Raw genomic sequence first — 27,668 nt, forward strand, 5'->3', positions numbered from 1 at the left:
CAGTGGCAGTCTAGCATGTCATCTCTGGCTTGGTGATGACCATAAGCTGTGTGTTCCCCTTTAAGAATGGCGGTATGTGGGGTGAGTGACGAGTGTAAGTGAGTGGGCAAGTTAGGAGAGAGAGCAGTAGCATGTTCAGGAGTGTTAATAGCATGGCTTTGTGGAAAACGTCAATAAAGAGTTGTAACAAATCGACAGCCTTGTCATTCCAACCAAAGAGCCGAACTGTAGGGACCCAAACTGGAGGGTGTTTCTTGTTGCCTGGTGAGGCTGGATCTTTGAAAATCAGTGCACCCTTTTGCTGAAAAGTGGCTCCTGAAGCCACTTTTCATTGCAGCTTCGCTTCTTGGGTTTATTGCTCGCCATGACGAAAACAATAACACGCGGGAGTCCTAATAACGGAAATGCAGTATTTGTGATCGATAAAACGTTCGCCGAATCAAAATTTAAGAAAGTGCATTACTTTGAAGCCGACCAAAAGTTAGTAATTTGACCCGGCAAATATGAACAAAACAAAACACCGGCAGAAAGCGATAATCGGTAAAAAATAAATAAATCTGTGTCCGCAGAACGCGCGGACTTCCGGAATTTTGCGTCCTTTCTGATTTCAATGCGTAAAAAGACACACAAATTGTGCTTTTTTGTTTGTTTTCATTGCTGCTATTTTAATTGTTTTTTAACTACATAAACAAGGTTAATTGTTGTTGTTTTTTAGCACTTTGCCTTTCCTTTCTTTTAAATTGACAACATTTTATTAGTCATTGTAATTATTGTAATAGCTGAATGAGCAGCACAGTTAAAGTATGAATAAATATTTATGAATGAATTAGTCATCTTTGTTGTTCGTAAGCACATGCCTAAAATAACTTAAACTGCATTTAGAAGTTGATGTGAAAATTAGAGCCATTAAATATGTGTACGCTTTATTATCTGATTAGTAAACTAATCGTTAAGTTAATCGTTGCATCCCTATGTTGAACATAATATAACACACTATACAGTACTGTATGTCAAACAGATATAACAAGGAGGTGATCCATTAACCGTCTGTTTATTTATAAAGCAACAACATCAAGTTCAATTGTCCTCCCCGTTTGCAGCTTCCCTGACGACTCACTGCCACTAGCCTTGTGATGCACTCACAGATTGAATTGACAAAACTCCTTAACTTTAACATCCAGGTCTTTGGATTCAGATTGAGCTAGTAAAAACTAGAACCATGCTGTTAAAATGCTTCAAAAATACTTATAAGCACACAAAGTAGCGCAGAGTAGCAGCAGCGCTGTGCTGACTGAATGAGGATTGATCAGCCGCCCACAATAGATATACCGCCAAGTACAAAATGGCTGCGCTGCAGGCTCACAATGGGTGGGTGAGACATTCGTACATGGAGATGAGGTTTGTATTTTTTATTCATCCTGTAGATTGTACATCGAAAGGTTTGTGCAATGACAGACGATTCTTCATCTGATCAAACTCTCTTGATTCTCCATTTACCATCAAATATCCTTACACTAGTGATAGTTTACCCCGGAGTTCAGCAACCCATGCGGCTCTTTAGTGTCGCCCTAGTGGCTCCCTGGAGCATTTGTAAAAAGGGATTGAAAATTAATAAAGATGGGGGGAAATATTTTTTTGTTTTAGATGTTTTTTGTTTAAGGACAAACATGACACAAACCTTCCCAATTAGAACGCCCACTCTTTAATATGTTTGTGTGTATGCTTCCCTGATCAGAGTATATGGTGAACATCGTTTTGTCCTACTAATTTTCGGCGGTTCTTGTACTCACCATAGTGTGGACTGTGACGCAACAGTTTGTTTACATGTAATATCTTCCACTCCTTCTTTGTCTCATTTTGTCCACCAAACTTTTTATACTGTGCCTCAATGCACAAAAGTGACCTTTGTTGATGTTATTGACTTGTTGGAGTGCTAGTCAGGCATATTAGGTCAGTGCATGACTGCAAGCTAATCAATGCTAATATGCTATTTAGGCTAGCTGTATGTACATATTGCATCAGTATGGCCCATTTGTAGGTATATTTGAGCGCATTTAATATCCTTTACTTTTATCCTCTTTGTATATAATTTATATTTGCATGTCTCATGACACATTATCTGTATGTAATATTGACTGCATTTCTCATAGTTGTTTGTGTGCCATGTTGTTCCAGACCACAGCAAACATTACCTAGCTTGCCAAAGATTGTAATTAATCTATTAAAAGAAGACAGCCTGTTGTTTCTTTTAACTTGGACACACACTTCTATACCTTTGGCAATTAAAAGCCAGTAATTTCCAGGAAATAACTCACCTTCTGAGTAGCCTCTGATTTACTAATGGTTTCTAATGTTGTAAAAATGTGTAGAATAAATATTACATTTCAACATTTCTGTCAACGAAGATTTGCTTCAGCCTGCGACACATAGTCATTTTGATAGTAGGCTATTATAGCTAATATAGACACTTACGTCATGTGTTGCCTTCATTATAAGACTTATATACAGCTTTTAATTTTTTGCGGCTCCGTACAGATAATATTTTTATATTTTTGGTCCAATATGATTCTTTCAACATTTTGGGTTGCCGACCCCTGGTCTACCCCCTTAAGTGGTCAAACAACCCATACTTTTGCAGGTATGTTTGACCAGGATTTTATTCTTGAAGAGAGAGGAATTGATAGGCCAGAGTTATATGCTTTAGTTTGTACTAATGCTAGCATCAGTTATGATGCATGCACAAGATTCCCAAAGAGTTTAAGTAGTGGTGGTCAATACTTCTTTTAAAAAAAATAAAGAATTTCAATGCTGGACTTTTTTGGTGCCGTATAAGAGTTTTTTCTATCATGACAGTCGTCAGTTGTGATGTCTACAAAGTCCAAAGTGATTCTCATGCTGAACTATAACTCTGCAAATATGTAAGCTATTAGAATTCTTATTTTAGGAGGGCAAAGTCCTCCCAGATCCTTTTATTCTACGGCTGTCTTAACTGAAGAGGTGTGACTAGAACTGAAGTTGAACAATTTATACTACAAAACGAGTAAGAACAAACAGCAGATATACCAAGCCTGGAGAGAGAGTGAACGAGCTATGAGGAGTTCAAAGCAGTCTCTGCATGTCTTCCCAGGTTTGGTCTGTCTGGCTTGCCATGCTTTGCCAGCAAGAATTCAAACTTAAGAATTGAAAGTGAAACCTAACTTAATGTGTGTGCTTTAGCGCACACAAATTCTACTCCAGTCCCTTTCTCCTTAAGCCTGGACCTCATGACATCACTAATAATGAGAGATGTGTGTAAGTGCATTGGTAAAAACATAGGGTGTATTCATTTTGTTTATCTCCTTATAGCAGAATGAAGGCCACTTTTAAAGGCGTTCTTATTTTGCCAAAAAGGAGGGAACGTTGTCCTCGAACAAAGCTGAACTATGCGTGATGCCAGAAACAAAAATTGTTCTCATTTGCCTTGCCAAATATGTAAAATAACTATTGTGGCCCTTAAGCATGACAATCTCATTACTTGGATTGATGCAAATACTGGACTGTCCCACTTGTGCTAACAAACCATGCTACGGATAGTAAGGGGGATTCAAAGCCATTTTGCTTATTCATAAATAATGTCACCACACCGCAATGTACCGGGTTGTGTTGTACTGCCACTAATATGTGACACTTTGCAAACCTAGCCATCACAGCCTTGGATAAAATGCAACTTTATAACATACCAGTTGATAGCGATGCAGGTGTAGTTGGCAGGATTCAGGACTGCAGCTAATTATTTTAGCAATCGTGATTAGTTCATTCGATTAATCGAGTAATTGGATAAAACACACTTTATAGCCTCAATGCTTATTTTTGGAAAAAAATGTTGAATTCAAGTTAAAGTACCACTGATAGTCACACACACACTAGGTGTGGTGAAATTACCCTCTGCATTTGACCCATCCCCTTGTTCCACTCCCTGGGAGGTGAGGGGTGCAGTGAGCAGCAGCGGTGGTCGCGCCCGGGAATGATTTTTGGTGATTTAACCCCCAATTCCAACCCTTGATGCTGAGTGCCAAGCAGGGAGGTAATGGGTCCCATTTTTATAGTCTTTGGTATGACTCGGCCGGAGTTTGCACTCACGACCTACCGATCTCAGGGCGGACACTTTAACCACAAGGCCACTGAGCACGTTCAAATAAACAATACAATAAATAATGTCACCACACCGCAATGTTGCGAGTTTGGTCTGAGGAAGCAAGGCTACGGAAATAAAATAAACAGTGAATGTTCTTCTTCCCATAACCTTCATTATTTTTTGCTAATAAATGCACATTTTTTAAATGTTTTAAAATGTGTGCATTAATAAAAATTAATAACAAACTCCCGACTGTTTGCCACTACACAGACACCCATACACCACCAGTCTCATGTGCGCTCTATTGTAACTACCGGTATGTATTTTAAGTTCCAGTCACTGCATGCAGTCTGGATTTGATTAGTCACATTCATTTAACAATTTATCAAATATAGGATTGCAAAGTAGGGATGTCAGATAATGGCTTTTTTGCCGATATCCGATATTCCAATATTGTCCAACTCTTAATTACAGATACCGATATCAACCGATACCAATATATACAGTCGTGGAATTAACACATTATTATTAGGGATGTCCGATAATGGCTTTTTGCCGATATCCGATATTCCGATATTGTCCAACTCTTTAATTACCGATACCTATATCAACCGATACCGATATCAACCGATATATGCAGTCGTGGAATTAACACATTATTATGCCTAATTTGGACAACCATGTATGATGAAGATAAGGTACTTTTTAAAAATAATAATAAAATAAGATAAATAAATTAAAAACATTTTCTTGAATAAAAAAGAAAGTAAAACAATATAAAAACAGTTACATAGAAACTAGTAATTAATGAAAATGAGTAAAATTAACTGTTAAAGGTTAGTACTATTAGTGGACCAGCAGCACGCACAATCATGTGTGCTTACAGACTGTATCCCTTGCAGACTGTATTGATATATATTGATATATAATGTAGGAACCAGAATATTGATAACAGAAAGAAATGGGGGAGGGAGGTTTTTTGGGTTGGTGCACTAATTGTAAGTGTATCTTGTGTTTTTTATGTTGATTTAATAAAAAAAAACAAAAAAAAACGATACAGATAATAAAAAAAACGATACCGATAATTTCCGATATTACATTTTAACGCATTTATCGGCCGATAATATCGGCAGGCCGATATTATCGGACATCCCTAATTATTATGCCTAATTTGGACAACCAGGTATGGTGAAGATAAGGTCCTTTTTTTTAAAAATTATAAAATAAATAAGATAAATAAATTAAAAACATTTTCTTGAATAAAAAAGAAAGTAAAACAATATTAAAACAGTTACCGGTACATAGAAACTAGTAATTAATGAAAATGAGTAAAATTAACTGTTAAAGGTTAGTACTATTAGTGGACCAGCAGCACGCACAAACATGTGTGCTTACGGACTGTATCCCTTGCAGACTGTATTGATATATATTGATATATAATGTAGGGACCAGAATATTAATAACAGAAAGAAACAACCCTTTTGTGTGAATGGGGGAGGGAGGTTTTTTGGGTTGGTGCACTAATTGTAAGTGTATTATTAGTGTGTTTTATGTTGATTTAATAAAAATTAAAAAAATTAAAACGATACCGATAATTTTACATTTTAAAGCATTTATCGGTCGATAATATCGGCAGGCAGATATTATCAGACATCTCTATTGCAAAGGGGTGGAAAGTTTCCGGGAAATTTCCGGAAATTTACCACGGGAAGTTAAGCTCGGGAAGTTTGGAAATATTGACCATTTTTTGATTATTCAAAGTTGGACACCGTCCATGGGAATTAATGGGAATATATGGGAATGAATGGGGGATTACAATAATGATATATTATTGGGCACTTGTCTATATGCTGCTGCATTTTTGTCGAGCTCTTTGCACAGTATTTGCAAATGTACACAGCCTTTCCACCTACATTGTTTGGGGTGAAATGTCTCCACACATCATATGTGGCATTATTCTGTTTGTATTTATTTATTCTTGTAAAACACTAATGCAATGCCACACACAGGTATAAATAGTCAGCTAAACCAGTGGTCCCCAACATTTTTGAAGGGAGTGTTATGGTATTTGTATTTATTTATTTTTTGTCATAAAAAAATACAATCATGTGTGCTTACGGACTGCATCCCTGCAGACTGTATTGATCTATATTGATATATAATGTAGGAACTAGAAATATTAATAACAGAAAGAAACAACCCTTTTGTGCGAATGAGTGTGAATGAGTGTAAATGGGGGAGGAAGGTTTTTTTGGGTTGGTGCAGTAATTGTAAGTGTATCTTGTGTTTTTTATGTTGATTTAATAAAAATGTAAAAATTATTATTTAAAAAAAAAAAAAAAAAGTTTCTTGTGCGGCCCGGTACCAATCGGCCCGGTGGTTGGGGACCACTGAGCTAAACCATTGGAGTAGTCTTTAAAAATATTAATTTATTATTATTTAAATTTATAAATATTTTACTGATGGACAAATGAATAGAAATAGGCAAGATGAATAAATGAACTCTCAATCAGCATGCTAAATCAAACTATAACCTACAGTACATTCTTGTATGACAACAGAATGGCTAGCAGAACAGAAGGCAGAGGAAACTACACGTTTTGATTTAGTATTTGCTAGTTGAACTTTACAGATCACAAAAAAGGTAAATTCGGATCGCTAACGTTGTTAGCATAAATGAATGGGAATCAACATAGAGAAAATTAGCGTCACGCTAACGGATAAATATTTTCGGTTCATTATGAGACTGGTGGTACATAAACCTAGCTAGCTAGAGATATTGGCCCCAAAATCATTTAACAAGTACAGGAACAGCTAGCTAGCTTGAGTGGAAGTCTGCTGGAGAAGTCTACAGCAGTGGTCCCCAACCACCGGGCCGATTGGTACCGGGCCGCAGAATAATTTTTTATTAATTTTTAAACATTTTTAAAATATTTATTTTTTTATTAAAATATTAATTTTTTTATTAAATCAACATAAATAACACAAGATACACTTACAATTAGTGCACCAACCCAAAAAACCTGGACATGTTTCAAACATTGGCGGGTTTTTTGCGTGAGACTGAGCCTGCGCCTTCATTCACCAAGCTGCTGCACGATCACCTGTCTGTGCTTTTAAAAGAGTCTGAGCGCTACTTCCCAACTTCAAAAGACCCACGAACTGCCAAGGAATGGATCCGCGACCCATTTGTCAACAAAGCAGATGAATCCAGCATGTCTGTGCAAGAAGAAGATCAAATGCTGGAGATCGCAAATGACGGCAGCCTTAAAAGTGTATTTCAGACAAAAACTCTGCCTGTTTTCTGGATTAAAGTCATGGCAGAATACCCCGAGATCGCCACCACAGCACTGAAAACACTGTTGCCATTTCCAACATCCTATCTGTGTGAAGCGGGATTTTCTGCAGTGACAGCCACCAAAACAAAACAACGTAGCAGACTGGACATAAGCAACACACTTCGGGTGTCTTTGTCTCCCATTACCCCCAGTTGGGACCGTCTCGTTGCAGAGAAACAAGCTCAGGGCTCCCATTGATTTAGCGTTACGGTGAGTTAAAAATCTCATGCACTTTATATTTGTTTTTAATGTTGTATCTGCATCTTATTTTGAAGGCATGTAAACGTTACCATAGCAACGAAAATCAGAGCGCGTTTGGGCAGAGGGAGGTGAGCTTGTGAGTCGACTCGGGCACACAAACATGCAGGAGGCTTATCTGACGGTTCAAACTGACAACTTTATTTCAGCTGTTGAAAAATAACATTCATAATGAAAGTAGTGTGGAATTGCTAATTCTTGTCATTTATATATTTTTCCACGTGATTTTTTTATTTATGTTATGGGCAGAGAGGAAGTTACCAGAGACGTTGATGTTATACTGATGTTATGTTGTTGGCGCGATGTGCTAATAAAGGTCCATATGAGTACACAGTGGATTCACGTTTATTATTTTACTTTTTTCATGAAATAAAAAATAACCCCCCCCCCCTTCCCCCTGCCGGGCCGCGGGACAAATTATCAAGCGTTGACCGGTCCGCAGCTACAAAAAGGTACCATTGGTACAAGAAAGAAAAAAAATACAAATAATAATAATAATATTTTTTTATTTTTTATTAAATCAACATAAAAACACAATATCTACATTATATATCAATATAGATCAATACAATAAAAATAAAATGTCCGCGGGACAAATTTTCAAGTGTTGACCGGTCCGCAGCTACAAAAAGGTTGGGAACCACTGGTCCACAGTCATACAGTAACAAGCAATTACACCTCTATTAAACTTAAATACCATAGATCAAATATATTTACCCCAGTAATATCATCAAAACTTACTGTACTTGACTGGATGAAGTCCTTGGGCTCAAATACTATTGTGGCCTCAATAGCCCTGCTGTAGTGTGTAGCATGCTGGGAATTATCTGCACATGTGATGGAAGAATGCACTGTACATGTGATGGAGGAATGCGCAGTGCAGGGTTGACATTCTACTGAATTTGCATAAAATCAGGTTGTTTTAGCTAATAATCATGCTGCAAGATCTAGCATGTTGCATTCAATGTTTATTCCCGTCAATTCCCATATATTCCCGTTAATTCCAATGGAAAGTTTCCGACTTTGAATATTCCCAGAATTTTGCAACCCTAATCAAATAAATAGAATATAACTCAAAAATGTTTTTAAATCAAATTAATTGGTTAATAATTGCAGTCTGAGCAGGATAGCACAAAAAAATCATGTTATCGTCTGCTGGCAAATCCAATACATAACACATTCTAATTGTAGCTTTGAGGATTTCTTTCTTGAGTTGTATCCACAATAATTATTTTGGGCCATACATTAGTCTTATCTAGGTGTCAGCATCAAGGGTTGGAATTGGGGGTTAAATCACCAAAATGATTTAACTGCTGCTCACTGCTCCCCTCACCTACCCAGGGGGTGGAACAAGGGGATGGGTCAAATGCAGAGGGTAATTTCACCACACCTAGAGTGTGTGTGACTATCAGTGGCACTTTAGCTTTAACTTTAAGTGGGAATTGGTGAATGTGCTTGGGGAACCTACCGTTCTGTATGTGGTCATGCATGTTTTAAACCCATGAAATCAATGCTCGAATATATCTTAAACATTAATGTCACATGTGATTATTTTGAGTACAAGCCTCCAGCTCACTTTTTCACATAATGTGTCAGTCTTGCTGGGTTACAACTACAGTGGCTGAGAATATTCCCTATAAATGGCACCCTTTGAGGGTCTGAATGGGCTTTTGTGTGCCTCTTAAATAATCTGGCCAACCAAAGGTGGCGCGCAATGAAAGCGGCATCCAGCTCTCTCCTGTTTTAACAGGTTTTTAGTATGACCCGCTAAAGGCGAGCTGGCGTGAATGCCCGCCTATGTTTGGCGGTGGGCCAGTGGTCGTTTGCCTGCAAAGTTTTGGGTGTGAGGAAGCAATGCTACGGCATCTGTAATTGTGTGGATTATTTATAGCCGTGCTGACATTTGTAGCTGTCTGGTGGGGGGAACAGCCTAAAGGCTACCCCATTCTTCTTTTGCATCATGGCAACGCTTTTGTAATCTATGATGTTCATACCTGTTGATAAGCTGAACAGGCCCAGAAATAAATGAATGTGTATGGTGATAAGAGTCACATAGGGGACTTGTGGTCGTCATGGCAAATCGTGTGTTCAGAAATATTCGACGACGACTTGCTTTTACTACCGAGCTGCAGCAGATTTACTTAAGGTTGGTGTGCTGAAATTAATTTACCAGTGTCTTCCCAGGGTTTCTTTCACACCATGTTGCCAAAAAAGTGCCTCTAAAAACAACTACTGTTCCACTAGACTGGGTTGTTTTACCCACTCATTTAAAAACCACAAAGTTGGAAGTCTTTAACAGGGTTACATTTATAGAATTGTAAAGTGTGAAGTGAATTATATTTATATAGCGCTTTTTCTCTAGTGACTCAAAGCGCTTTACATAGTGAAACCCAATATCTAAGTTACATTTAAACCAGTGTGGGTGACACTGGGAGCAGGTGGGTAAAGTGTCTTGCCCAAGGACACAACGGCAGTGACTAGGATGGCGGAAGCGGGGATCGAACCTGGAACCCTCAAGTTGCTGGCACGGCCACTCTACCAACCGAGCTATACCGCCTATACGAGCTATACTAACAGATTATAAAATCTGTTAGATTTTTTTTTCCAAATGCTGTAAAAAAAATTCTTATATTCTATTTTACCACAGTACCATGTAGGGTAGTCCCGAAATACTGCCGGTCCTACCAGGCACCGATTCATGTACAATCAAATGGTGGTCCCGATTCCAATATACAAAATGTGTTTCGAGACTTTTCATAATCCATCCATCCATCCATTTTCTACCACTTGTCCCTTTTTGGGGTCGTAGGGGGTGCTGGAGCCTATCTCAGCTGCATTCGGGCGGAAGGCGGGGTACACCCTGGACAAGTCGCCACCTCATCACAGGGCCAACACAGATAGACAGACAACATTCACACTCACATTCACACACTAGGGCCAATTTAGTGTTGTCAATCAACCTATCTCCACATAATAAATGGATTTAATAAATGATACATTAAACATGTGTCATATTGCAGTCAAAAAGTGGATTCAATCAAGAAATTAGATTGGGAATAAGGTTCTATTTATATTCTGATTAGGGATGGGCACCGGATGCGGTACTTTTTCTGCACAGACAAAATACTGCCGGTCCTACGAGGCACCGATTCACGTACAATCAAACGGTAGTCCCGATTCCAATATACAAAATGTATTTTGATACTTTTCATAATAAATGGGACCTCATTATTGGCTTTATTTTTAACAAAAATGTTTATCTTATTAGGCACTGATTTTATAGTTAAGCACCTATCTGTATGCAATTTTTACTTTCCACCCACAGTCTGAACGCTTCTGTATATAGTATAATATTTCATATTTAAACAACACATTCAGAACATTCGTTCTCAGGACTGGACTGTGCACCTTACCTCCTTTTGCACTATTTTTCTTTTCTTTCCTTCCTATGTTTTGCATATTTGTAGACCGTCGCACTGATACTGGAGTTGCTTTTAATCTCATTGTACCTGTGTATAGTGACAATAAAAGGCATTCTATTCTATTCTATTCTATGATACATTAAACATATGTTATTGCAGTCAAAGAACGCTTTTGGCATTAAAATAACAGTGAACATACTACAAAACTTTTCTTTTAGTAGTAATTAAGCAAACAGGTTACATACAAAAGCTCTTAATTTGGCTGCTGACATATGCAGTAACATATTGTGTCATTTCCCATTGTATTATTTTGTCAAAATTATGAAGGACAAGCGACTTTTGGCAAATGTTACGCTTTTTATGCCTAATTACTAGGGGTGTGGGGAAAAAATCGATTTGAATTCGAATCGCGATTCTCACGTTGTGCGATTCAGAATCGATTCTCATTTTAAAAAAAATCTATTTTTATTTTATTTATTTATTTATTTATTATTATTTTAATTTTTTTTTAAATTAATCAATCCAACAAAACAATACACAGCAATACCATAACAATGCAATCCAATTCCAAAACCAAACCCGACCCAGCAACACTCAGAACTGCAACAAACAGAGCAATTGAGAGGAGACACAAACACGACACAGAACAAACCAAAAGTAGTGAAACAAAAATGAATATTATCAACAACAGTATCAATATTAGTTACAATTTCAACATAGCAGTGATTAAAAATCCCTCATTGACATTATCATTAGACATTTATAAAAAATTTAAAAAAAGAACAATAGTGTCACGGTGGCTTACACTTGCATCACATCTCATAAGCTTGACAACACACTGTGTCCAATATTTTCACAAAGATAAAATAAGTCATATTTTTGGTTCATTTACTAGTTAAAACAAATTTACATTATTGCAATCAGTTGATAAAACATTGTCCTTTACAATTATAAAATCTTTTTACAAAAATCTACTACTCTGCTTGCATGTCAGCAGACTGGGGTAGATCCTGCTGAAATCCTATGTATTGAATGAATAGAGAATCGTTTTGAATCGGGAAAATATCGTTTTTGAATCGAGAATTGCGTTGAATCGGGAAAAAAAATCGATTTAGAACTAATTACACAGCCATATACCTTACAGTCATACAAATTGGTATTTAAAACATGCTAACTGTTTCTATGGTTACGTTAGCATGCAAGCATGCTAAAATGAACGCGCTAATTTTGCTACCATTTACCCTACAGTCATATAACGTGGTATGTGACACTTGTTAACTGTTAGCGTGCTAATGTTCGCATGCTAACACTTTTTTGCTAATTTTACACTTTTTACTGTAATTCCCCAGCTATACACCTTAGAATCATATAACTTGATATGTGACACAAGTTAACTGTTTGCATGTTAACCTTAGCTTGCTAACCTGTTAACATTAGCATGCTAACTTTTTGAGCTTCTTTTGCAACAGTTTAGCCCAGAGTCACATAACTTGGTATGTGACACTTGTTAACTGTTAGCATGCAAAAGATAGCATGCTAGCAAGCTATTTTAGGTTTGCTAACTTTTTCATCTATTTTTACACTTTTTTTTTCTATTTCCGCAGCCATACACTTTTGAGTCGTATAACTTTGTATATGAAAGATGCTGACTGTTATCATGCTATCGTTAGCACACATGCTAAGTGTTAGCATTTGTATGTAAACCTGCTACTGTTTTAGGCTAGCTCTGTGGCTCGTTTCGTACAGTTAAACCTAAACACTCGGCACCATCTAATAAGTACGACGGCTTTCGGCGACCCCCGGCCAGAGGTCCAGGGCACAGATAGCAGGCCCATCAACATTTTCTAGTTGTAATATACAATACTAAAACACTTAACAGGATCCTGCTTTATAGCCATAAATGTGTGTCTATATTGTGAACCAATGATTATGGTAAGTTAATCAACATAACTCTCATCTCTTGATCTTGGATTACTGCTTGTCTGTCAGACATCCATTCATGGTAGCGCTGCATATTCACATTCTGCTTCTTCCATCATTTTCTCTCTAAATAATTCTGTGGTGGTGCTGGCTTTGGCCGGCGTACGTGATTCAAGTCCAAGCAAAGCCAGCTACTTATGTCTTGACGGGTATTTCGGGACAAGATGATGTCATTGCTTGAAGTTTGTTTGCCTGTAAAAGCCCTAAGTGATTATTATCCCAGCATCACATAAGGTGCTAGGATAGCAACAGTTGTTTCTTTTTATTTTATTTCTAACCTACAATTCAACCTGATTCCATTTATGGTTGACTTGATATTTTTTCAAAAGAAACATTTTGAATTATGCTGGACGTCTCCAAATTATTTTTAAACCTTTACAATCAAAACTGGAGCTGCCAATACGATGTGCAGTACATTTTTCAAATGACTCTATGTCCTGAACTATACAGAATGTAGTTGGAGTCTGCGCTTTTGGGTGAAAGACAAGTTATGGAGGTAATCTACGTCACAGCAGTCCCAAGCAGATGTGGCAAGAAGCACGGCGGGCAGGGAGGGACACGGAAGCAGATTTCTACAAAGTTCTGTTCTGCAGAAAAGTAAAATTTTATGGATTATTATTATATGGATCTGTGCGTATTTTTTTGTCTTTTGCGTTCGTGTTTGCTGCACATTTGTTGCATTTTGCTTTATTTTAAAAGATTGTTCATATGGTCTTAATATTCAGTGTTTTATCGTTATTATTTTCAAGTACGTTGTTTTTATTAGCGAAAAGGATGCAACATTTCATTCAGTTTGAGGTGGTCTGTCATAATATTTTTAGCAATCTATCTATCAGTCATATTTTGAATGTTTTGTATTGTGCGTTTAGTTTTTGCCCTTTCCATGGCATTTTAGGAATTTCTATCACTCAACTTGAACAATTAAACATTTTTTAGTGTTCCTTAAAAAAGGGAACCAAGCACACATACAGCAGAATGCGTGACACTTGCTAAAACAGTGTGCCAAAAACTTTAAACACAAACAGTACAGTGTCATGTTAAAAATCAGAAATTGAAGAATAAGTCATCAGTCAGTCACTCCTCTGTTACACAGAAATATCTTGCTGTTATCATGCCATATACTGTATATGGTGTGTGTGTGTGTGTGTGTGTGTGTGTGTGTGTGTGTGTGTAAATATATATATATATATATATATATATATATATATATATATATATATATATATATATATATATATATATATATATATATATATTAGGGATGTCCGATAATGGCTTTTTGCCGATATCCGATATTCCGATATTGTCCAACTCTTTAATTACCGATACAGATATCAACCGATACCGATATCAACCGATATATACAGTCGTGGAATTAACACATTATTATGTCTAATTTGGACAACCAGGTATGGTGAAGATAAGGTACTTTTAAAAAAAAAATAAAAAATAAAATAAGATAAATAAATTTAAAAAAAATTCTTGAATAAAAAAGAAAGTAAAACAATATACAAACAGTTACATAGAAACTAGTAATTAATGAAAATGAGTAACATTAACTGTTAAAGGTTAGTACTATTAGTGGACCAGCAGCACGCACAATCATGTGTGCTTACGGACTGTATCCCTGCAGACTCTATTGATATATATTGATATATAATGTAGGAACCAGAATATTAATAACAGAAAGAAACAACCCTTTTGTGTGAATGAGGAGGGAGGTTTTTTGGGTTGGTGCATTAATTGTAAGTGTATCTTGTGTTTTTTATGTTGATTTAATTTAGAAAGAAAAAAAACGATACCGATAATAAAAAAACCGATACCGATAATTTCCGATATTACATTTTAACGCATTTATCGGCCGATAATATCGGCTGGCCGATATTATCGGACATCCCTAATATATATATATATATATATATATATATATATATATATATATATATATATATATATATATATATATATATATATATATATATATATATATATATATATATATGTGTGTGTGTGTATATACGGTATATATTATGTGTATATATACTGTATGTGTGTGTGTGTTTACTATGAATTTTAATCACGGCACTAATTTTTTTATGGCCAATTAACGTGAACACTTCCTTTTTGACCCTTGGGCCGTGCCGTAGCGGCCAATCAATTGAGATTCTAACGGAACAAAATTGACATAAAACACCAGGTGCATTTCTATTCTTGGCATATACTTTATTCCCCAAACTCTGAAAAAACGAATAGTGACGGCTAACTTTGTACTCCTCAATGAGGACCCACGCCACTGTGCGTGCTGACGAACTACTGAAGCATTTTTCTCAAACTGTTACTTTTATAACAAAAAGCTTGTAGAACATGATGGCGGGAGATAGAAGCACTTACTGTATATCACCTGTTACTTACTGTATTGCAAAATCTGTGATTTTTTTAATAGGATTTTTATCTTAATATGTTGTTGTTTTTTTACTTGTGGCAGCCTTAAATTTACTTGTGCCAGCCCGCCACAATTAAATGCACATATGGAAAACACTGACAGTCATGAGCTATTTATCCATAAGAGACCACTGCAGCACAAATCTTCAGCAACCTTCATCCGCTTAGTATGACAACTGTATTGAAACAGGAGTTTAGAACATGCACAGAGACATTCACCCTTTAGTTTGATTTTATAATTTAGTTTAAGGAACTCCCTATTGAAGACATGTGTCTTATTCGATTACAGGGCTAGTAACCCATTTGATATGTTTTCTTGCTTAATGAAGCATCGTTAATTCCATTTCCGAAACTTCTCTTTTTAAGCTCTCCATTGTGAGTCTCCGCGTCTCGACCTTTTTTGGCCCCTGTCCAAATAGCGGGCTGTGGAGGCAGATAATCATTCATGTGTACTCATAATGACACACAAGACGAGAGGATTTATAGATGTGTGTGTACACTGTAGTCGCTACACAGCGGTCTTCCATATACACAGAGTTGGTACAGCAACTCTTTCCTCTGTAATTACCGAGCCAGCCCTGAGGCACATCCATGTGGCTGACATTAATGCCTTCTCCTTTGCTTTTTCTCTCCAGGCTACACATACACACACATACACACAGTCCCAGTGTAGCACCATGTGTGTACAATACGGGAGGTCTTAAAGTTGCTGGCAAATGGCATTCTCACTGTTATCTCTGTTGACCTTTTTTTCTCTTTACATGGGTGACTCTGTTCATTTATCACTTGCGTACTTCAATAAAAGTAGTATTCAGAAGAGTAAGTTGTAACAAAGACACTGCTTGCGCTCTGACAAAAATGAAGCATGGTTCCTTTGGGATTCCAACGGAAAAAAAAGACAAATTCAACAGAAAAACTCATAGCTGTGTTGAGTTTGTTTGTTTTGTAGCAGGTCACTTCTTGGTTTGGATAGCAGGACTAAAATACTCTGCACCATTACTTTTTTGATTCATTCCTGCTAAAAAGTTACTTAGGACTGTGTTTAAAATAAGTCCCCGAGGTCCTACAGTAGTGTATTCGAGGTCTGTTAGCCAAGGTTTAACCGTGATACTAGGATTTAGACCGTTTAAAAGTGTCTTTCCTAAGGCCCCGTTTACACTAAGCCGGCTAAGGTTATCCATGGTAAATCCCACCTAACCTTATCCACACACACACAATAGTCGTTTAAGACCCCCTCCCCCCCTTCGTCAGCCTGTGCAACATACTTGCCAACCTTGAGACCTCCAAATTCTGGAGATTGGGGGGGGGGGATTAAGGGGGGAGGAGTATATTTATAGCTAGAATGAACTGAAATTCAAGTATTTCTTTTATATATATATATACCGGTGTGTGTGTATATATATATGTATATATATATAAATAAAATAAATACTTGAATTTCAGTGTTCATTTATTTACACATATACACACATAACACTCCTCTCTGCTCATTGTTGTATTTGAAAGTGCAATGCTTTGCAGCCAGTAGCACAGCCTTTGAAGGAGCGTAGGTATGGGCAGTGTAATATTCTGGGTTGGAGTCAATAACCAGGCGAGGTCATGAAGTTACGTCTCTTTGCTTCATAATTCAGAACCGACTCCCACACTTGCCGTCAGGGTTCGCAATACAACGTAAACCGTTGGCCAACCAAAAAGTAACCACAGAACACTATAGTGTTCTGTGGTTACTTTTTGGTTGGCCAAGCGGACGTGACGACAGGCTGTCCTCGCTCAGGTCCGCACGGACCTGGAGGGGGCGTGCCTTAAGTCCGGCTGGAAATCGGTAGAAATTCGGGAGAATGGTTGTCCCGGGAGATTTTCGGGCGAGGCACTGAAATTCGGGAGGGTTGGCAAGTATGCGGTGCAACGCGACCTAGTACGCCTGCGCGGAAAATGCGCACGTCATAGTCACCTCCGGTGTTGCTTTGTGTGCGAGTTCTTAAATGTAACTTATCTGAACAATATCCAGTGTTGTGGTATTTCAATTAACTGGAATCCAGTGTGCTGTGGGGCCCTGTTGTAGTGAATCACACCTGAGACATCATAAAATAATAAAATCTTTATTGGACACGAAAGTTCACAATGTGATAAACAACATTTAACAACAATCAATCTAGGGATCTAGATATCTGGTCAGGACACTCCTCACTCTTTTGCCTTCACCTTCCTTGTCCATTCGTTTTTGGTGACTTAATATACTCTGGACCTAGACGTTGAGTCCGTGACATACATGGCGGACAATAACTGATACAGTCTGCTTTGCCAGTCCAAAAGCATTCGTCGTTTTCCGTAGTCTTCCCTCGACGGCCAGGTAATACAAAGCACACGCTACCTTTTTTATCACATCCACGGGTGCCCGCATTCTTGTTGGACAAAGTTTTTCGGTAAGTACAATACCCGCTGACCTGGACATTGGAAAGTTATCTTGCCGTCTGAGAAGTGTTGTATCCCAAATAGCTGCAATCGCTTTCTCTTAAGGTATTCTTGTGTGATTTCCACAAGTGTCTGTACATGTAGAAGGAGGAGAAACACGGGCATGTCTGGATGACTCGCCTCCATATTGCCAGTGGTTAGCTGCGAGTTACGTAACCGCTTTATTATAAGCTGGCTGTGGCGCGTTCTTTCTGACGTCACTTCCTGTGTGGGGCGCATTCTTTCTGGCGTCACTTCCTCTCCGAACTCAGTTTGTAAATGATCAATGAGTCCATACAAAGCTAAGTGCAGGAGATTCAAGAAATACACGGCGGACTTACCCGTGTAAAAATTATCTGAAGAGGGGGACCTTAAACGATGGGTTAGTGTGGCTGAAACGGGGCATAGGCTAAATAATTATTTGTTTAAAGGGTTAAACGACTTAGTGTAGACATGGCCTAAGCCGGCTAAGGTTATCCAGGGTAAATCCCACCTAACCTTATCCTTGTCCACACACAAACAATGGTCGTTGAAGACCCCCCACACCCTCCGTCAGCTGGTGCAACGCGACTTAGTACGCATGCGTGCAAAGTGCGCACGACATAGTCACCTCCAGTGTTGCTTTGTGTGCAAGTTCTTAAATTAAACTTAAGTTATCTGAACAATATCCAGTATTGTGTTATTTCAATTAACTGGAATCCAGTGTGCTGTGGGGCCCTATTGTAGTGAATCACACCTGAGACATTATAAATAATCAAATCTTTATTGGACATGTAAAAGTGCACAATGTGATAAAGAACATTTTACATCAATCAATCTAGGGATCTAGATATCTGGTCAGGACACTCCTCACTCTTTTGCCTTCACCTTCATCGTCCATTTCTTTTTGGTGACTTTATATACTCTGGACCTAGACGTTGAGTCTGCGACATACATGGTGGACAATAACTGATACAGTCTGCTTTGCCAGTCACGTGATATTTTTTTACAGTGTCCGTAAAAAAAATAAAACAATGAAATGAATGAGGCGAATCCTTATATACCGTATTTTCCGGACCATAGGGCGCACCGGACTATAAGGCGCACTGTCGATGAATCGTCTATTTTCGATCTTTTTTCATATATAAGGCGCACCGGATTATAAGGTGCATTAAAGGAGAATGTGTACCGTGAAAAACTGTCCGACCAGAACTCTCTAATAACCAAAGTTCCTTGGGTGAATTATGTAAACTCACTACACCGGTATGTTTTAGCGCTTTCATGGCGAGTTTACTGACAGATATAAGTAAGAACTTTACGCTACTTTATATTAGAAATGGCAACAGCGGAGGATGAATGTCCCATAACAAGAAGATAGAGAAAAAGAAGAAGCTTATCGACTACAGCGTCGGCACAGACTACAAAGGCGTACTCGCACAATTTATCAGGATTTATGCAGATCCCAAATGCAGACCAGCAGGTACCAGAAGGTAAGATAAGTTGCTTTTGCATAATTTTGCAAAACAAACCGCCGGATAATGTTTTACCTTATAAACACACCATAATAATACTCCTATGTTGAAGCACATCAAGCAGTGCGGCTTAATAGCCTGCCAAAGTCGTACTAAAACATTTTGATAGATTTTTGAACACTCTATATTCTATATTTTCAACGGAACATATAAAATGTTGGTTTTGTTTCCCTGAGTCATATTGCAGTCTACACGTATCTCTTCTGTTTGACTGCCATCTACTGGTCACACTTATCATGACACAATGTACCAAATAGGTGTTTCGAGGTCGGTAAGCAAAACCAGAATTATTGCATACTTTAGGCCAGGGGTGTCCAAAGTGCGGCCCGGGGGCCATTTGCGGCCGAAGCTAATTGTTTACCGGCCCGCCACACATTCTGGAAATGCTATTGCAAAAAATAAAAATGAACATTAAAAAAAGTGGAATGAGATGAAATCTAACGAAAAAAAGTTGCAATTTTGACACAAAGCTGCCATGCAGGCTGTTTTTTTTTCTTTTGTCTTTCTTTCTTTTTCTTTTTTTGCCACTGCTCAAAAAAAAAAAAGACAAAAAATCCATGTTATAATTAGTTATTCTCAAAGCTCCAATTAGTTCAAATATTTCACTTTAAAATGTTTTGTGTGGTAAATATTGCATATATTGTATAGTTGACATATAAAAACAAAGTTTTCTTTGACAAAAGAGCATAACACAAACAAAATAATAGTTATAACGTAAAATCGACAGATATAACTGAAGTTGATCTCGTAACTTAAGTGTTGAAAGTAAAATTTAAAAAAAACTAAGAAAAATGTATCACTTTATGAGTGGGGCACCTTTTGGATCCCAAATATATTTAGTGGTGTTTTATTTATCTTTTCACTGTGATGACTCAAAAATATGAAATAATTAAAATCAATGGTGTCCTGCATTATTGATATTTTAGGGCTCTAATTACTAAATACTGCATATTTCAGTTTTACTATAAAAAACAAAGTTGATTTTGACAGAAAAGACATAAACCCTTTTTTTTTATATAAGTTGATATAGAGATTTACTGTAAGCGTTAAATAAAAAATAATAATACAAATTAGCCTTATTTTTAACATTTTAATAACTGAGACCCTTTATGGTCTTCAGGACCCCTAAAGGTAAAATACATTTTAAAAATCCATATATTTTGTTATGGTTTGAAAATGAAAAATATCAAAATGGCCCCCACATGCTTTAATTTTTTCATTTGCGGCCCTCAGTGGAAAAAGTTTGGACACCCCTGCTTTGGGCGCACTGGGTTATAAGGCGCACTGTCGAGTTTTGAGGGAAAAAAAGGATTTTAAGTGCGCCTTAAAGTCCGGAAAATACGGTAATTATAGTATTCACTGTTACATGCGGCCTTCTGGGGGCAGCCGTAACTGTGACGTGGCCCTCAATGAAAACAAGTTTGACATCCCTGTTCCAACTAATCCAACAAGTAAAAACAATATCTCCCACTGTTGCTCCAATCGAAATAAGTTTCTTCTTATTTCCTGTGTGTCTCCCACATGTCACACAGACCTGTGAGAGTAATGTCACAAAAAAGCCCCTGCAGCAATATTTGCTGAGTCATTTGCTCCCTAAAGGTCAAATGGCGTCACGTGATATGTGTTTGCTCTTATTGTGTGCCTGTCAGACAGCTGCAACTGACGGAAAAAAATAAAGAGCAACATGCGAAGCAAAAAAAAAAAAGCTTTCTGTGAGGCGGGGTGGGGGTTGCATTTTTGTTTTGCTTGCAGGAAATGGGAGCAGAGCTCATTAGGGGTTATCTGGGGGATGTTTATTTGAGGGGAGGTGGGGGAGCTTCTCCTCCGCAGCCTGTTTGCTTCGTATGGCAGTGTGAAAAGCGGAGGAGTGGTGTTTTTTTTTGAAGGGGTGGGGGGGTCTGTCTAGGGCAGTGGTTCTTAACCTGGGTTCGATCGAACCCTAGGGGTTCGGTGAGTCGGCCTCAGGGGTTCGGCGGAGCCTCCGCCGCGGAGGTCTAAACACACCCGACTCATTGTGTAAATAAAAACTTCTCCCTATCGGCGTATTATGGATACGGCAACAGCAGAAGTCACACTGATTTGCAGGTGTGTAATTTGTTGTGATTTCATGCACTATGTTGGTTTTGTTCTTTGAACAAGGTGATGTTCATGCACACTTCATTTTGTGCACCAGTAAAAAAACATAACTTTGTCTTGAATTAAAAAAACCAACACATTTTATTTTTCACTAAAGAAGGCTTCGGTGAATGCGCATATGAAACTGGTGGGGTTCGGTACCTCCAACAAAGTTAAGAACCACTGGTCTAGGGCTAAAGCTGTAAGAGGGTGGTGAAGGGGGGAGATGTCAGATGAATAGGACAGGTCTGCTCTCCTAGCTGGAGCTTCCCATCATCCTTTGCACAGACAGACTCTTTATGGCCTTGGGTTTGGCGCCAGATCTCTCGCATACTTGCCAAGAGCAACAAGGATTTTTTTTTTCTTTCATGGATTCTCCACTATCACAATTTTCCTACTTCTACTGTTCCACGTGAAACAGGAAGAGTGCATGTTTTCCCCATTTTGTAGCACGGGAGAGTATCGGACCATCTTTTGTGAAAAAATGTGTCCCAGTGCCGGTATATCTGGTTTTTAGGATCACTAATACAAAACCTCACAATAATGTCTGATTGAATGCTAAAAACGACAGACCGCCTTAAAAAACGGAATTTAATTTAATTTTTTTTACTGAATGAGACACCCAAAATGTACATGAAAATAAAGAATGTGGGATTTACAATATTAACTATGAACTAGGGATGTCCGATAATGGCTTTTTGCCGATATCCGATATTGTCCAACTCTTTAATTACCGATACCGATATCAACCGATACCGATATCAACCGATATATGCAGTCGTGGAATTAACACATTATTATGCCTAATTTGGACAACCATGTATGGTGAAGGTAAGGTACTTTTTAAAAAAAATAATAAAATAAGATAACTAAATTAAAAACATTTTCTTGAATAAAAAAGAAAGTAAAACAATATAAAAACAGTTACGTAGAAACTAGTAATTAATGAAAATGAGTAAAATTAACTGTTAAAGGTTAGTACTATTAGTGGACCAGCAGCACGCACAATCATGTGTGCTTACAGACTGTATCCCTTGCAGACTGTATTGATATATATTGATATATAATGTAGGAACCAGAATATTGATAACAGAAAGAAATGGGGGGAGGGAGGTTTTTTTGGGTTGGTGCACTAATTGTAAGTGTATCTTGTGTTTTTTATGTTGATTTAATAAAAAAAAAACAAAAAAAACGATACAGATAATAAAAAAAACGGATACCGATAATTTCCGATATTACATTTTAACGCATTTATCGACCGATAATATCGGCAGGCCGATATTATCGGACATCCCTACTATGAACGATAAAACACTAAATATTGACAACATATGAACGTCACACCCCCTCTCCATCAATCAAGCGAAAATGCAACAAACACAGCAAAATATGAACGCGGAGGGTAAAAAACTCCCACCTACGATCTGATATATCACTAAGCTTTAGAACTTTGTTGTAAAAATCTCCTTCCGCGTCTGTCCCTGACACCCACATTTTAGGCTGGCCGCTCTGGAAACACTCTGTGGAAACGCTCCCCACCCACACTGCTTGGTGCCTCGTCTGAGCTGCTGTGACTTAGATTACCATAGTAACTAATTAGATCACCATAGTAATTAATTAGATTACCATAGTAACTAGGGATGTCCGATAATGGCTTTTTTGCCGATATCCGATATTCCGATATTGTCCAACTCTTAATTACCGATACCGATATCAACCGATACCGATATATACAGTCGTGGAATTAACACATTATTATGCCTAATTTGGACAACCAGGAATGCACAATCGTGTGTGCTTACGGACTGTATCCGTTGCAGACTATATTGAGATATATTGATATATAATGTAGGAACCAGAATATTAATAACAGAAAGAAACAACCCTTTTGTGTGAATGAGTGTAAATGGGGGAGGGAGGTTTTTTGGGTTGGTGCACTAATTGTAAGTGTATCTTGTTTTTTTATGTTGATTTAATTTATTAAAAAAAACAAAAAAAACGATACCGATAATTTCCGATATTACATTTTAAATCATTTATCGGACATCTCTAATAGTAACTAATTAGATTACCATAGTAACTAGTATACCATGCAAAAGCGTAGATTCCAACCATTGAAATACTTTGTATCGTTCAAGACTTACGGTCATTTGAAAACATCACTGCACATCATAATGGCAGCTACACTTTCCATCTTAAAAATCTAAAAAAAATTATTTGGGAATGTCCAACGGGCCAGATTGAAAAACTTAACGGCCGCATGCGGCCCCCGGGCCTTAATTTGCCCAGGTATGATTTATAGTCATAAACTGTAAAAAAAAAAAAAAAATGGCTATACATTCTACGATTAAAAACTACCAGAATTTTAGCATTAAAACAACATTGGTACAGTTTTTCAATTTGCAGTAATTTGGTGTGAAATGTTATGGTAAAATTCTGGTGACTGGGCTGACAGTTTGTTTTAATCGTAATAATGTTTCTTACATGCTAACTGGTTACGTTTGAATTTAAGAACCTCTACGGTAAAGTTGTGACTTTTTGACGCTCTATGGAAAAGGATAATCTCGGTCGCCATGCTTCGCCCACGTCCTGTGATGAAAACCTAAACGCTTTCAAATTTAGCATCCTCCACATGTCAAATCTGTCTGGCTAAAGGTTGAAAGAGATGAACTGAACTATCTAGGAGGAACTGGCTATAGAACAACCCCTGGAAATGGCAAACATTAGCAGAACATGACCTTTGTGACAATCATTGCCACATTTTCACTTTGGCCCTTGGAGGCAAAATGTTTGGGCACCCCTAACGTAGGTAGTAAGGGCCCAAGGAAAATTTTAAAAAAATTATGAATTGATTTGGAATCGTAATAAATAAATAACAGTAGCATTGCGGATGTGAATCGATTTTTTTTTTCAGCACTCAAACTTTTTAGCACACAACATAGAGGAGTAATGGTGCGTTCCATTAACCTCGGGTGTTGGGAATGGCGTCACAGTAAAGTCATGAGTGTTCCAGTTACAAGATTGGAAATCAAGATGGCCGGATCCGCAAAAGCTGTTCTTGCTCTTGCCTTTGCAGTCTATTCAATTGAATATAAGTTGAAAAGGATTTGCAAATCATTGTATTCTGTTTTTATTTACCATTTACACAACGTGCCAACTTCACTGGTTTTGGGTTTTGTATAAGATAGGACCATGCCATTTTATGATTCAGTGGACAGGTTGAATGGTTATAGAGCTATATTGGTTTTGTACACATTTTTTTTTTTAGATTTAGACATTTGTTTCATCAACTGAGGGTTGTGGCATCCTGGGAGACAGCTTGTCAAAAAGGACATTTATTGTGTATTGTGTATAAAACCTCGACAGGCACAACATGAAATTAAAAGCACTAACCAAAGACTATAAAAATGGGACCCATTACCTCCCTGCTTGGCACTCAGCATCAAGGGTTGGAATTGGGGGTTAAATCACCAAAAATGCTTCCCGGACGCGGCCACCGCTGCTGCTCACTGCTCACCTCCTAGGGGGTGATCAAGGGTGATGGGTCAAATGCAGAGGATAATCTCACCACACCGAGTGTGTGTGTGACAATCATTGGTACTTTTTTTTAAAAATTAATACAGAATAACTTTAATCTGGGATAATATGTGACATATAGGCTCCTGTTTTTATTTAATTCATTTTCCTGTCTTGTTGTCTCCTGTCCTTAGCCTCTTTGAAGTCCATCAGGCTAGCATAGTAAAAATAAATCTGTATGGTGAGCATATATCCTCCCTAATTTGTATTCTATTTTTATCCAATATACTCCGATTTGCTCCATATCCTGCGCCACGCATTTCAAAACGAACCCAAAGTAGCTTAAAATAGGGAATTTGGTGACATTGGTTTTGCTTTGGTCTCATAGTACACAATTCTGGTGCATTTAAGGACGGCTAATTAAAGTGGAAAAGTGAATGCTCAACAAATCACAATGAAACATGACATAAACAGGCGAAAACTGTGGGCTTTACAACAATATATATATTTTTTTAGAAAAATAGTTACTGCCTTAGTTGGGGGCGGTGGTTGGGGACCTCTTGTGTACATAAAGTGTAGAGTTGAACTATTTAAGTTCCTATGTTCCCTGAAGGCAACGTGATAGGGGAAAGGCCCCCTATCTTTTTGCTTAACTGTCTGTCATGATTCCATGTCCCTCTCAGTTGATGACACGCACCTCACGCCAAATTCAGGCCTAAAGTCTGAATCTAGAAAAAGAAAAACATTGAAAAATTGGAAAAGAAAGGTCTTAAAAGGGAAAAAAATGAAACTATAAAAATAAGATTTTAGTCTGAAAAAAACTGAAGCTCAAATTTTAAATATATAAAAGTGAAAACAGAAAATTCCAAATAATTATTGGAGCAAATTAGAATTATAATCAACCATTTTTTCTTGAATGCGCTGATGTATTTTTCAAAATTAAACTTTACATTTTTGTAAAAAAAAATGTGTGCAAAACTTTTTCTCCTAATTTTGCTCCATGAGTGTTGAAATTGTTAAAATAAAAGAAGAATTTTGCACCAAAATTTTTTTTTTTTAAAAGGTTCAAAATTGGGTTTTTTTCTTCAACTTTACACCAGAATTATTTAGGTAAGCTACTCACTGGGCACGTACAATTCTCTTTTTGTTGTTGTTTTAGTTCTATGGACATAATGCTAACTATGGCAAAACGTCAAAAAAGGTCAAGTACATTGTTGGAAAACAATTAGTAAAAGGAACCAGAATTATTATTCTTAGCAGATTTGCCACCCATCTACAACTTGCAAGCCAGCATGAATTATATATCCGTGGGCTACATCCTGGTTCACAGAAATCAACACAACTGCACTATTTAATTTTTTTTTTTTAACTTTTCCATTGGTACTTAAACAGTTAACTTTAACTTTAACAAGAGACACATTCCTACAGACTAAAAGTAAAACAATGTGTTTAAAAGCCATTTTAATTCAGATAAGCAGCTAAATAGATCCCCTCCACAAAGTTTTATGTAAATGGTTTACCGTATTTTTCGGACTATAAGGCACACTTAAAATCCTTTTGGTTTTTCAAAACTCTACAGTGCGCCTTATAAATCCGGTGCGCATATTGTACGGAATGATTTTGGTTGTGCTTACCGACCTCGAAGCTATTTTTTTGGTATATGGTGAAATGATAATTGTGACCAGTAGATGGCAGTCACACATAAGAGATACGTGTATACTGCAACATGACTCAAGTAAACAACACCAAAATGTTATATGTTCCATTGACAATATAAAACATTACACACGGCGCTGAAAAATCTATCAAAAAGTTTTAGTATGACTTTGGTAAGCTATGAAGCCGCACCACTTGATAGATTGTACTGTGCTTCAACATACCAGTATTAGTATGGTGTGTGTATATAAGGTAATCTTGTTATGGGACATTCACCCTTTGCTGTTGCCATTTCTAATATAAAGTAGTGTAAAGTTCTTACTTATATCTGTCAATAAACTTGCCATGAAAGCGCTAAAACATACCGGTGTAGTGAGGTTGCATTATTCACCCAAGGAACTTTAGTTATTAGAGAGTTCTGGTCGGACGGTTTTTCACGGGACACATTTCCGGCGTTGTTGTTGCACTAGTGAGCCACGGATAAGGAGATGCTGCTCCGTTATTGATTGAAGTAAAGTCTGAATGTCATTAAAACAGTTAGCTCCATCTTTTGACACTTCTTCCACCCCCGTCCTCGCACGCGACACCGCTACAACAAAGATGACGGGGAGAAGACGCTGTCGAAGGTGAGCCACGTAAATAAGACCGCCCACAAAACGGCGCATCCTGAAGCGACTGTCAGAAAGCGGCTTGAAGATGATCTGTAAAACATTATCTACGCAACATTTTGACCAAAGAACCATCATTACATGTTATGTAGACCACAAGGAAGTCTTTTACATTCAGAAAAAAATTATAATAATATGACTCCTTTAATGCGCCTTTTGTATGAAAATAGACTTGAATAGACCCGCTCATCGGCAGT

The 27,668-nt window shown here is 37.6% G+C and overlaps 1 protein-coding gene across 1 annotated transcript in view; it reads left to right on the forward strand.

Annotated features, from left to right (window-relative positions):
* The window catches only part of oafa (OAF homolog a (Drosophila)), a 71,363-nt gene that overhangs the window by 29,766 nt on the left and 13,929 nt on the right, over positions 1–27,668 (forward strand). The gene's annotated exons all lie outside the window — the stretch shown is intronic.

The sequence above is a fragment of the Entelurus aequoreus genome, linkage group LG10 (assembly GCF_033978785.1).
Source record: "Entelurus aequoreus isolate RoL-2023_Sb linkage group LG10, RoL_Eaeq_v1.1, whole genome shotgun sequence".
NCBI classification, from domain to species: Eukaryota; Metazoa; Chordata; class Actinopteri; order Syngnathiformes; family Syngnathidae; genus Entelurus; species Entelurus aequoreus.